Here is a 10,584-nt window from a genome sequence, read left to right on the forward strand (position 1 = left end):
TTTCCCGCTATACGGTATACATCATATGGACCAATGAATTTGCTTAAATAATGAATAACATTTAAGAAACCAAATATGTCATACCTGTTTCATTGAGTAGTATGAATATACTTAACAGTTGTAAGGATTTCATTACCTGAATAAGTAAGTGGCTGACCACTAAAGAAGGCAATACAGAGCAACTGACTTTAAGTACAATTGTTTCTGATATACAATAACAATTATTTTGAAGTTCTCTAATAAAGCAGTCGGCCAGGTTTGGATTTAATTTGTTTACAGTAAACAGTGATCACTTGAAGAAAAATTGAAGGGTTTGCCTTGAAGACAATTATTATGTGCACTGTATGAGCTAATGAATTCCCTTCAATAATGAATCATGTTAAAGAAAATTAATGAGACATAGAAAAGGCTTACTGTTGCATATTGCCATATGAATATAATTTGCACTTGTAGGGATTTCATTGGTTAGATAGGCAACTGATCAACAACTAAAGATTTTTGTATACATCAATCATCTCTCAGTATGGCTATCTCTGTTATATGACAGAAAGATTTTCAAACAGTCTAATAAAGCAGTCTGTCATTTTTTTGTATTGAATTCTTCCATATGATTTACTGAGGGTTATTAAGCTTTTTGAGCGTTAATGAGGTACTTTATAAGCAATTGACAGCTTAAATCGGTGTTGTAGCCGAATTTTACTTTGTCCGAAGTTTTTCTAAGACCTTTTTTTTTTTTTTGGTCTCAGATGGTAATTCAGCTACTTAGGTTTTTGAAAGTAGTATGGTGGTAGCTTGGTAAATCTCACTCAATGTCACTAGCTCAACTTGACAGCCCTGCACTGAATGGAGTCAAAAAGATTTCTGCTTAAAACGCCTTCCTAAAGTAACTAACGGCTCTGCACGCTTTCACAACTTATTTGTCAGACATTAGGGCTTATGTCCACATGACAGTCGTGTCTTTAAAAGTTATTGTAGGGATTGGAGGTTTGAACGAAGAAAATACGAGTAGAGGCGATCCAGTACTAGATAATGTTAGTGCCAGATGGACTGTAGAAACACGAGTGTATTGGGTGGTATAATGTGACGATAACTGAAACACTGACACGGTGAGAAATTGAGTGAATTATATCTAAATACGCTTGTTAAGAGGTTGCGACAAGAAAACGATGACACCAAGCTTTTTTAAATCACAAAAACGCAGTATAAACCTATTAATTGGAAAAGGTTGCGCAATTCAGGGCTAATATTGCAAAACCGTCCCTACACGTAAATAACTCACAGTAGTGGCCGCGCGTTTTAATTGTGGCGTGCGCTTTGTAGTTTCTTGGCCGCGCGACTCACTACCTAGTAGAGCAGCATAGCTAGCAAAAATGAGCAAATTGTGCACTTTTTGAAGAAAGTATGAAACTTTGCACATAGTTTCTACAGACCATGAAGAGTTTTTTAAGATATGCATGGAGCCAATGCAGATTTGACCTTTGGTGACCTTAACAATCACTTTTGTGTGTAAAACATTGTATTTCTGCAATTAAACTACATAACATTAAATCTAAACTACCTAAATGGGATGCCAAATGAAAGCTCTTACTTTAAGGAATACACTGGTACTTGAATCAAGTTCATACCACAATTTGGTAGAAAGTTATAACTGATTAAAGTTAAAATTACCTGACTCAGTGTAAAATTATTATATACAACAGGGATGTAAGAATATATCTACGCTTCATATATTTGTATTGTAGATAAAGCAGCCCTTATAGGAAGCTGATTTACTTTTACCAAGGAGTTCATAGCTAGTAGAAAGGAAGACTCTTGTTATAGCTATCACATAAATAAGTTAAGTATCAAGTAAACAAATTTGCTTGTCATGTCATGTTGTGCTGTCATGTCATGTTGTGGCTACATGACAAGTATGCAAATTAATTTTCAGCAGCTATGACAAATGCACCTGTTGTGGATGCTAACTTATTTGATGGTGCTGCCGTTGTACAGATGCTGAATCCTGGAACAGTGAAAACCTTTCAAGAATATGCTGACAAAGTGTTTTTGCCTTATGTATTTCAACAGCTGTCAATAGCCCAGAGAACCGCGCATTAGCGCGAGCCCGGCTGGGCACGAGTAGAGAGTGGATGTTGTTTGGGATAAATACATTGTAAATAGTTTAAAAGATGTGACCAGACCAAAGAGAGGCAAAGGAATTCGAAGAAGAGTAGCTTCTACCACTCATCTCCCTAAAAACTGGAGAGACTTTCTTCGGGTGAACGAGAACAAAGCAGAATTATTACAACTTTTTGTCACAACAAATTGCAAGTGTTACAACTGATGAGGGAAAGGTGATCTATGCAACTAATGGGAAGATTTTTTCTGAGCACAAAATTGATGTTGATGTGACAGAGCTTTCCCCCTGCTCACACGAAGAAGCAGATACACGTCTTCTACTGCATGCAAGAGATGCTGTACATGTGCAGAAAGGATACAGAAGATTGTGTATATGTACTGTAGATACAGATGTTGTAGTCCTGGAAATCGCTATGTTTAGTCAGATTAATCCGGATGAGCTGTGGTTAGCACTTGGTATTGAATTACATTTCAGGTATATGCCAATTCATGAAATTGTCAGGGGATTGGATCCAGTGATGTGCAAAACTTTGCCAGTTTTTCATGCATTTACTGGATGTGACACAGTTTCAGCATTTGGAGGACGAGGGAAAAAGACAGCCTGGAGTGTGTGGAAAGTATTTCCTGATGTCACTGAAGCATTTGAAGACCTCATCCTCGTGGAAGACAACATTAGTGACTTGTCCTTGTCATTATTGGAGCGATTTGTAATGCTGCTGTATGATCATACCAGTGATCTTCTAACAGTCAATGATGCCAGGAAACAGTTATTTACACAGAAGTCAAGAAGCCTGGAGAACATACCACCAACACAAGCAGCACTCAAGCAACACATTAAGAGGGCAAGCTACCAAGCACATTGCTGGAGAATGGCAGTAATTCTGATTCCAGAACTCCTTAGTCCAGCAGAATGGGGGTGGTGGAAGGATGCTACAGGGTGGCATCCACTATGGACCACACTCCCAGAAGCTTCACAATGTCGTCATGAACTAATACGCTGTGCATGCAAGAAAGGGTGCACTGCAAGGTGCAAATGTGTCAAGGCTGTTTTAAAGTGCACTCTACTCTGCTCTTGCTCTGGGGAATGTGAAAGACATGCAGATATAGTTAATTTCATGTATATTTGATAAAAATTTTAATCAAATGTTTAAATTGTTATAACTTGAGAACAGAATAAGGTATGAGCTTAATTCAAGCACCAGTGTATTCCTTAAAGCAAGAGCTTGCATTTGGTATCCCATTAAGGTAGTTTTGATTAAAATTTATGTACTATAATTGCAGAAATACAATATTTTGTACACAAATGTGATCATAAAGGTCACCAAAGGTCAAATCTTCGATGGCTCCATATCCAAAATAACTCTTCATAATCTGTTGAAACTATGTACAAAATTTCATACTTTCTTCAAAAAGTGCACAATATCTCGGCTATGCCGCTCTACTAACCGTGAGTCTTGATATAATAATTATACAACCAAGTACAGTGTATTTCCGGTTGGTTGACTAGAGAAACGAAGTGTTAAAAGTTACATGCTTGAAAGTAGCCAATGAGATCGGTAGCCTTCAGTTTAAACTAGCGCCGTCCGCCTGGCGTGAAATTTCATTGGTTATTTCTATTCACGTGATATTTTGCATTTGGCTTACGTGGACAACCAAGACTGTACTAAGAATAATACGAAACGCGGTTAAAATTACGTCATTAATAATGAAATAAATAAATAATGTTTGAGAAAACTACAAGGCCTAAGGCTTCGCACTCACCGGGAATAGAATCCATGTTGTATGTAGTCTCGCGGCGCCCGACCCTAAAAAGAGGGTCTGGTGAATCTCCGTACAAAAAGTTTGAGCTCTGGAATGTTTATTGGATGACGTTTTATGTGTACGTAAGTGCACTGTTTACGTCACAACATTCATTTAACCAGATCCACTTACAGCTTCACCAAACTAACAGCGCTACTTTATTTATTCAACATTAAAACGAACCCACCAGAATTGTATGGCTGTTTTCTCAATGGGTTTAAGCGGCAGAGTCACCGGATGTAATTAACCATTAGCCGCGAATCTTTTGAAATGTACGCATTACATAATCAATTTGAAATAGAGCGATCTGATTGGAGCTTCCAGCATTCCGGCAGCGCCAAACTTTTTGTACACAGTTTCACCAGACCCTCTTTTTAGGGTCGGGCGCCGCGAGACTATGTTGTATGAAGAGATAATCGTATAACGGGCGAATGTTTCCGTGGAGGTGATAGAAACGTACGACAATTCTATTTAATGCCGATCAAAATAGCACGTGATATACCCACTACCGATTCAAATGGCTATTTAGACGAGCGAATTGCTGTTCAATTGTGTTTGAAAGTGTTGCCAGCTGGCACACTAAGTCTCAAGTCGCCATGCCAGCTGCCAGTGGATGCGCTCCGTGTATCTATGGCCAAGTCTATGGCTGCAGGACACCTGAGTAGGTCTGACATGCCAGCTGGACAAGGACAGGTATGTTTGTTTGTATTGTAATGTACATATGTCTTGTATTTTATTTTTTCTGACTTGCTAGGCTCTGGTTGGTTTGGTTGTCTGTTTGTACTAATGTATTGTAAAGAGCGTGGTATGTTTTAAATGTTTTCTTGTATTATTGTACAATTTGCCTTTACCTAGCTTACTAGGCTCTGGCTGGCTTGGCTGTCTTCCTTTATCTGGTTCACCTGGCTTGTATACTCCTACAGTATTGTCCATCTCCTGTAGATTGTGTATGCATATACTTTGTACACACCACTGTGCCATTACCACACCAATGATGTACTGGCACTTAGCTACTGGTGGCTAGGGACCCGCCGATTATGCTCATTATTTTACCTATTATACTATGCTGCACTGCTAAAAAATTTACCTATTATGCTTAAATTAATACTCAATATTTACCTATTATGCTCAAATTATGCTCAATATTTTTACCTCAGTTTCCATGTTTTTCTAATAACTTTGCACTTTATGGAAAAGCAGGAAGTGGTTGAAGCACAGACTGTAAATCCTTGCTTGTCAAAATGCATGTCACAGAAAATATTGATATACTCTAATAGAACAGTCAGCTACCTGATAATTTTGTTAGAGTTGCTGACTGTTCTATTAGAGTATATCGATCTTTTCATCGGATATGTATTTTGATAAGCTAGAATTTATAGCATTGCACAAGTTTTCTGCCTATTATGCTAGCATTATGCTCAATGCTTTCAGGCACCTATTATGCCCATTATTATGCCAGCATAATCGGCGGGTCCCTACTGGTGGCCTTTAGTTATGATGCCACTATTGTGTTGTATCTGTCACTACTGTGACATTGAGTTGATTTGGGTATCGTACCTTCACCACCTAATAGCCTCACCAGGGGGCTGTCACATTGGTGTGTGTACTTGGTTGTATGTGACGAGGTCCTAGTATAATTACATAACCAAGTAATAATAATTAATAATAATAATAATAAGGCAGGTTATATAGAGCTGGCACCGGTTACACTGTTTTGCCGGCTATTTTGCCGGCTATTTTGCCGGCAGTAGAAGGTATAATACTTAGAATGTTACATGCATTAAAAAAAAAACTTATACAAAAAACCTAAGAAAGCGAAAAAAAAAGTCTAAGCGAGGGCTTGACCCGGGCATCCATATTCATAAGCAATGTTTGTAACGATTATACCACTGGTGCCGCAGCTCCTCATCTCCTTTAGTTTCTACCTTATAAACATCTGACTGAAGTGACTTCTATATATAACAAGAGCGAAGAAGAAACCAAAGCTGAACCCTAGCCTACCCCTAACGCTAAGGAACTACTTTTCGCGTCCCCTAAAGTTGAATGCTTGGGGCAACCTACTAGACGCGTGCCCTGAAGTCGAATGCTCGGGGCATATTGGATGCGTACCAACTCTAGCTCGCCTAGACACAACTGGTTTGTTTGATAGTCCAGCGAATGATGGACTTGTGCTGGTAAAATAGCCGTTCATGTTTGTAACCGGTGCCGGTACTATATCCACTTTGTAATAATAAAGATTGATCTTAGTTTCGTGCGCTCCAAAGAAGACTTCCAGAGCTCCCAAATTCTGAGTGTGATATCAAGTGTTGTTGGTCTGCCAAACCATGTATAGAAGTGAGTAAAACTTTTCCTGTGCTTTCCACAAAGGCTAATTTTCTGCTGATGGTCCAATCCTATCACATAAGATGGTAATGAAGTTGGATGCATAAGTATTCTACACACCAAGTTTGAAAGAGCTGCGATCTTTCTAACCATCTGGCTAGCAGAGATGAAATTTTCAGTGCAATGATCTTCAATGATTTTGGTGGATTTCCTCCTTCCTTCTGTTACAAACTGTCTTCCTAGGAGCTTTAAATCAGGGGGAGATCCAGAAGAACACCTGAGATTTCTAAGAAGTGGTCAAATCCTTGATTTTTAAAGTTAAAAGGCCATTGGAAGCTACTACTCTAATATAACATTCAGTATTCTATTGATCTAATAGAATACTGTTCTATTAGAACAACCATGTAGTCACTACATTTAACATCTGCTTTTGGTTGTGTCAATCAGCGTTGAAACCGGGTCGGGTCATCTGGGTCATCCAGGTCAACTGGGTCACATTTTCTCCGGGTCATCCGGGTCTGACCCGGTTTACAAATTATCCGGGTCTGACCCGGATTGGATCACGTGAGACACAAAATTGTTTGTTTGGCGACGTGGAAACTTATAAACACTATCGCATAGCTCTTTCGTGAGCCACGCCCACTTATTGCGCTACCAACATATGTTCAGCCTGAGGGGTAGCTATTTTTAGTAGGTGATGACCTTTTTTTTTTTTTTTTTTTAAATTTAATTTAATTATTTTTATTTTTGGTCTTCAACCTACAGCTAGGCTGAAGTTGCAATATTTACTCAACACGAATTGAATGCTCAAAACGTAGTCTCGTTCGCTCGCTCGAGACTAGCTGAAACATAGCTCTTATCGCATACCTCGGCTTTAATTAATCCGGGTCAAATCCGGGTCAGCAGTAGTGACCCGGTTTCAACGCTGGTGTCATTTGAACAGCTGTATAGATTGCTTGGAAAGTGTACATTTTATGGACATTTAAATCTTGATAATTATTTTAAGATGAAAGCAATGCAGATGCTGGAGAGTCTAATAGTATTTGAAATCCATTCATTTGCTATAAAGTAATCATTTTGTATCAGCTGGAGCACTCTATTGCAGGACCAGCTCAGGTAACCTCACATTTTACATACCTGGTTTTCTATATACAAAAATTAACAATAATAATTATTATGTATCTTGTGCAACTGCCTAAACAAATAACAACTCAGTAATGCAGGTACAGCCATGATACCCTAATGCTGCTGTGTATATGGCCTATGAGTTTGTGAAATTATTAATTCATGACTAAGATAGAAGTAATGCTTCACAGTTTTATCTGTCAATGTGATCGTTCTATTAGAGTAGTTTATTACTTTATAGGTGTATAGTAGACCAATAGATTACACACGATTTTCCTTTTTATTATGTTTTGCACAGGTAGTGAAAATACGGCAGGGAACCACAAGGCCATGGTCCCCCAGTTTTGGTGGTCAATTCTTGTAGCAAAAGATCAATGTACTCTTAATCATTCTAATAGAGCAATCACAACTGTTAGTAGCTGCTTAATTTTTAAAGTGAAAATAGTCACCCAAAGTACTGTCTTAGAACCCTAAGACATGCATCCAGATGGAATCTGTGTTTGTATAGGCTAATCAAAGCAGAACTTTTTAACATTCAATTGCAAGTACTTGATAATTAAATGTAAGGAGATGTGCGTGGTTGAATAATTCCTTGAACATGTTAGTGCATTTTATTGTACAAAGAATACATTTAACCTGTTGTATTGATTTCTGCTTGTCACAGGTCCATATGCATTGGACTGCTCTGTGTAACAACACCCATTCAAAACAACAAACTTATCTTGAAAATACTCATCAATCTGCAATGTAATAATGCCAAATTTCTGTTCATCTAGATCTATTAATTTGTATCTTTACCTATGTCATTGTTTCCTTAACCATATCAATGATTGTTTGTTCCATTGATTGTTGAGTACAGCTGTAAGAAGCTGTTGTCAAAGTTAATAAATGCATGGCTAGAGCAGACTAAAAAGCATTACAAATCATTGGGGGTATCAATTCAGCTAACTAGTTTGTAAAGAAATAATTGGCTATAAGCTTGCAAAGTATTTTGAGTATTGATGGATGAGAAACTGATGATTGAGTTTATGTGACCTAATTTATTTAAGCGTGTGGTTATGCACCTGTATGATTTGTTTGTCTGCCATGGATATTGTACCCGCATGCTAGGTCACTTCAAGAACAAATTGTGTGATTAGCTAGTCTATTACATTACACACATGTAGTTTACAGTAGATCAATGTACAAGTATATATGGTACGCCTCACTATATAGCTTAATAGGATGCAAAATGGATGCAGGAGCTGGAATGAGAAATGAAAGACCCGGCAGTTTGTCTACTTCCTGAGCACAATGCAACTACTGAATATAGATAATTACTATAGAGTTAATTATGAAGGAGTCATTGCATTGATAAACATGCTTACTTATGCTCATAATTATAAATTTAGTATGTGCATATTGTGCTACACTTGAAAGTTGTTAACACAACTTTATGGTAAACAGTCTATTCGGCAGAGAAGTGGGGGCAAGGGGGCTGTAGCCCCTGTGAAAAATGGGGGCTTAGCTCCCCTAAAATTATCTGTAGCTGTGATGGAGAGCCTAGCTCAATAGTATCAATAATAATTTGAGATACTATAATAGAGCAGTCAAGATTGAAATACTCTAATAGAGCAATCACAGTATTCTTAGAGGAGCAGTGTAGCAAGCTACGCATGTAGTTATAAATAAGGATTTTTTTGGTCTTCAACTTACAGCTAGACCATGGCATCATCAATCTAGAAACCAACCCCCTCCCCCCCCTTTAATAAAGGTGTCTCGTCCGCCCTTGCTATTCCTGCATTAAAATCATACTGCCAATCATTCCATGAACTATCATTAGATTGACAGCTATCATGGACAATTCAGTTTTGGTGACTACTTTCCAAAGTAATGTGAGTGAGATGATGAGTGTGCAACATAGAACACAGGGAAGTGCAACACTTAGAGTGTGCTGGTCCTAGCATGAGATCAACTACATGGCAGGGGTCTGAGATTCCATCCTAGAAGACTTTTGTGCTTTAACACCTTGATCGAGAGTACTGATGACATAAATTAACACTGTGCAACTTTTAAAGTATGTACCACATTGTTTCAAATGAAACTATAGCTAGATGCATTCCTACAATTATAACTAAGTGTGTTTGGATAAAAATGTAACTACGCATTATGTCAACAATTAGTGAAAACTAGCAGCGGTTCTATCGTCATGTACATTGCAGGATGTATGGAAGACTACTTTACTTGTACAAAATACCCAACCACATTGCATAAGGATGTAAAGTGTACAATATGTACCTCAAACATTGCAGATTATACATAGTTGTGTTCTTCAGTGTGATTTAAAGCTATAGCCTTTGTCCCATGCAAACATTGAAGAAGTTGCTAACTAGCTAGGTTATCATTATTGACATAATTACTGTGCAACTTTTATTAACTAAGTAACTAGTTCACAGCTGTTCAATTGACACAACCAATAGTAGATGGCAAATGTAGTGACTATACATGGTTATTCTAATAGATTACTGAATGTTCTAATAGAATACTGAATGTTCTATTAGAGTAGTAGCTTCCAATGGCCTTTTAACTTTAAAAGTCAAGGATTTGACCACTTCTTAGAAATCTCAGGTGTTCTTCTGGATCTCCCCCTGATTTAAAGCTCCTAGGAAGACAGTTTGTAACAGAAGGAAGGAGGAAACCCACCAAAATCATTGAAGATCATTGCACTGAAAATTTCATCTCTGCTAGCCAGATGGTTAGAAAGATCGCAGCTCTTTCAAACTTGGTGTGTAGAATACTTATACATCCAACTTCATTACCATCTTATGTGATAGGATTGGCTTCTCTTCTCTTGGCTAGTAAGCACCTCGAATGAAAATTGTTTTCTATCCATCAGCAGAAAATCAGCCTTTGTGGAAAACACAGGCAAAGTTTTACTCACTTCTATACATGGTTTGGTACAACACTTGATATCACACTCAGAATTTGGGAGCTCTGGACATCCTTTGGAACACATGAAACTAAGATCAATCACGCGAAATATTAAAATCCACGTGTCTCTCCAACAAGGGAACACAGTTCCAAACCAAGAGTGGTATTAGTGATGGGGCACTAAGGGTAACATACTACGATAGTCGGGGATTTGTTTCTTGCAACTTCATTTTTCACGTTGTGGACTGTCAACGCACCAATGGTCCGGGCATATAAGGTCCTGGTAGACCATTTATGCTGTCACAAATG

Source organism: Dysidea avara, chromosome 6, assembly GCF_963678975.1.
Source record: "Dysidea avara chromosome 6, odDysAvar1.4, whole genome shotgun sequence".
Taxonomy (NCBI): Eukaryota; Metazoa; Porifera; class Demospongiae; order Dictyoceratida; family Dysideidae; genus Dysidea; species Dysidea avara.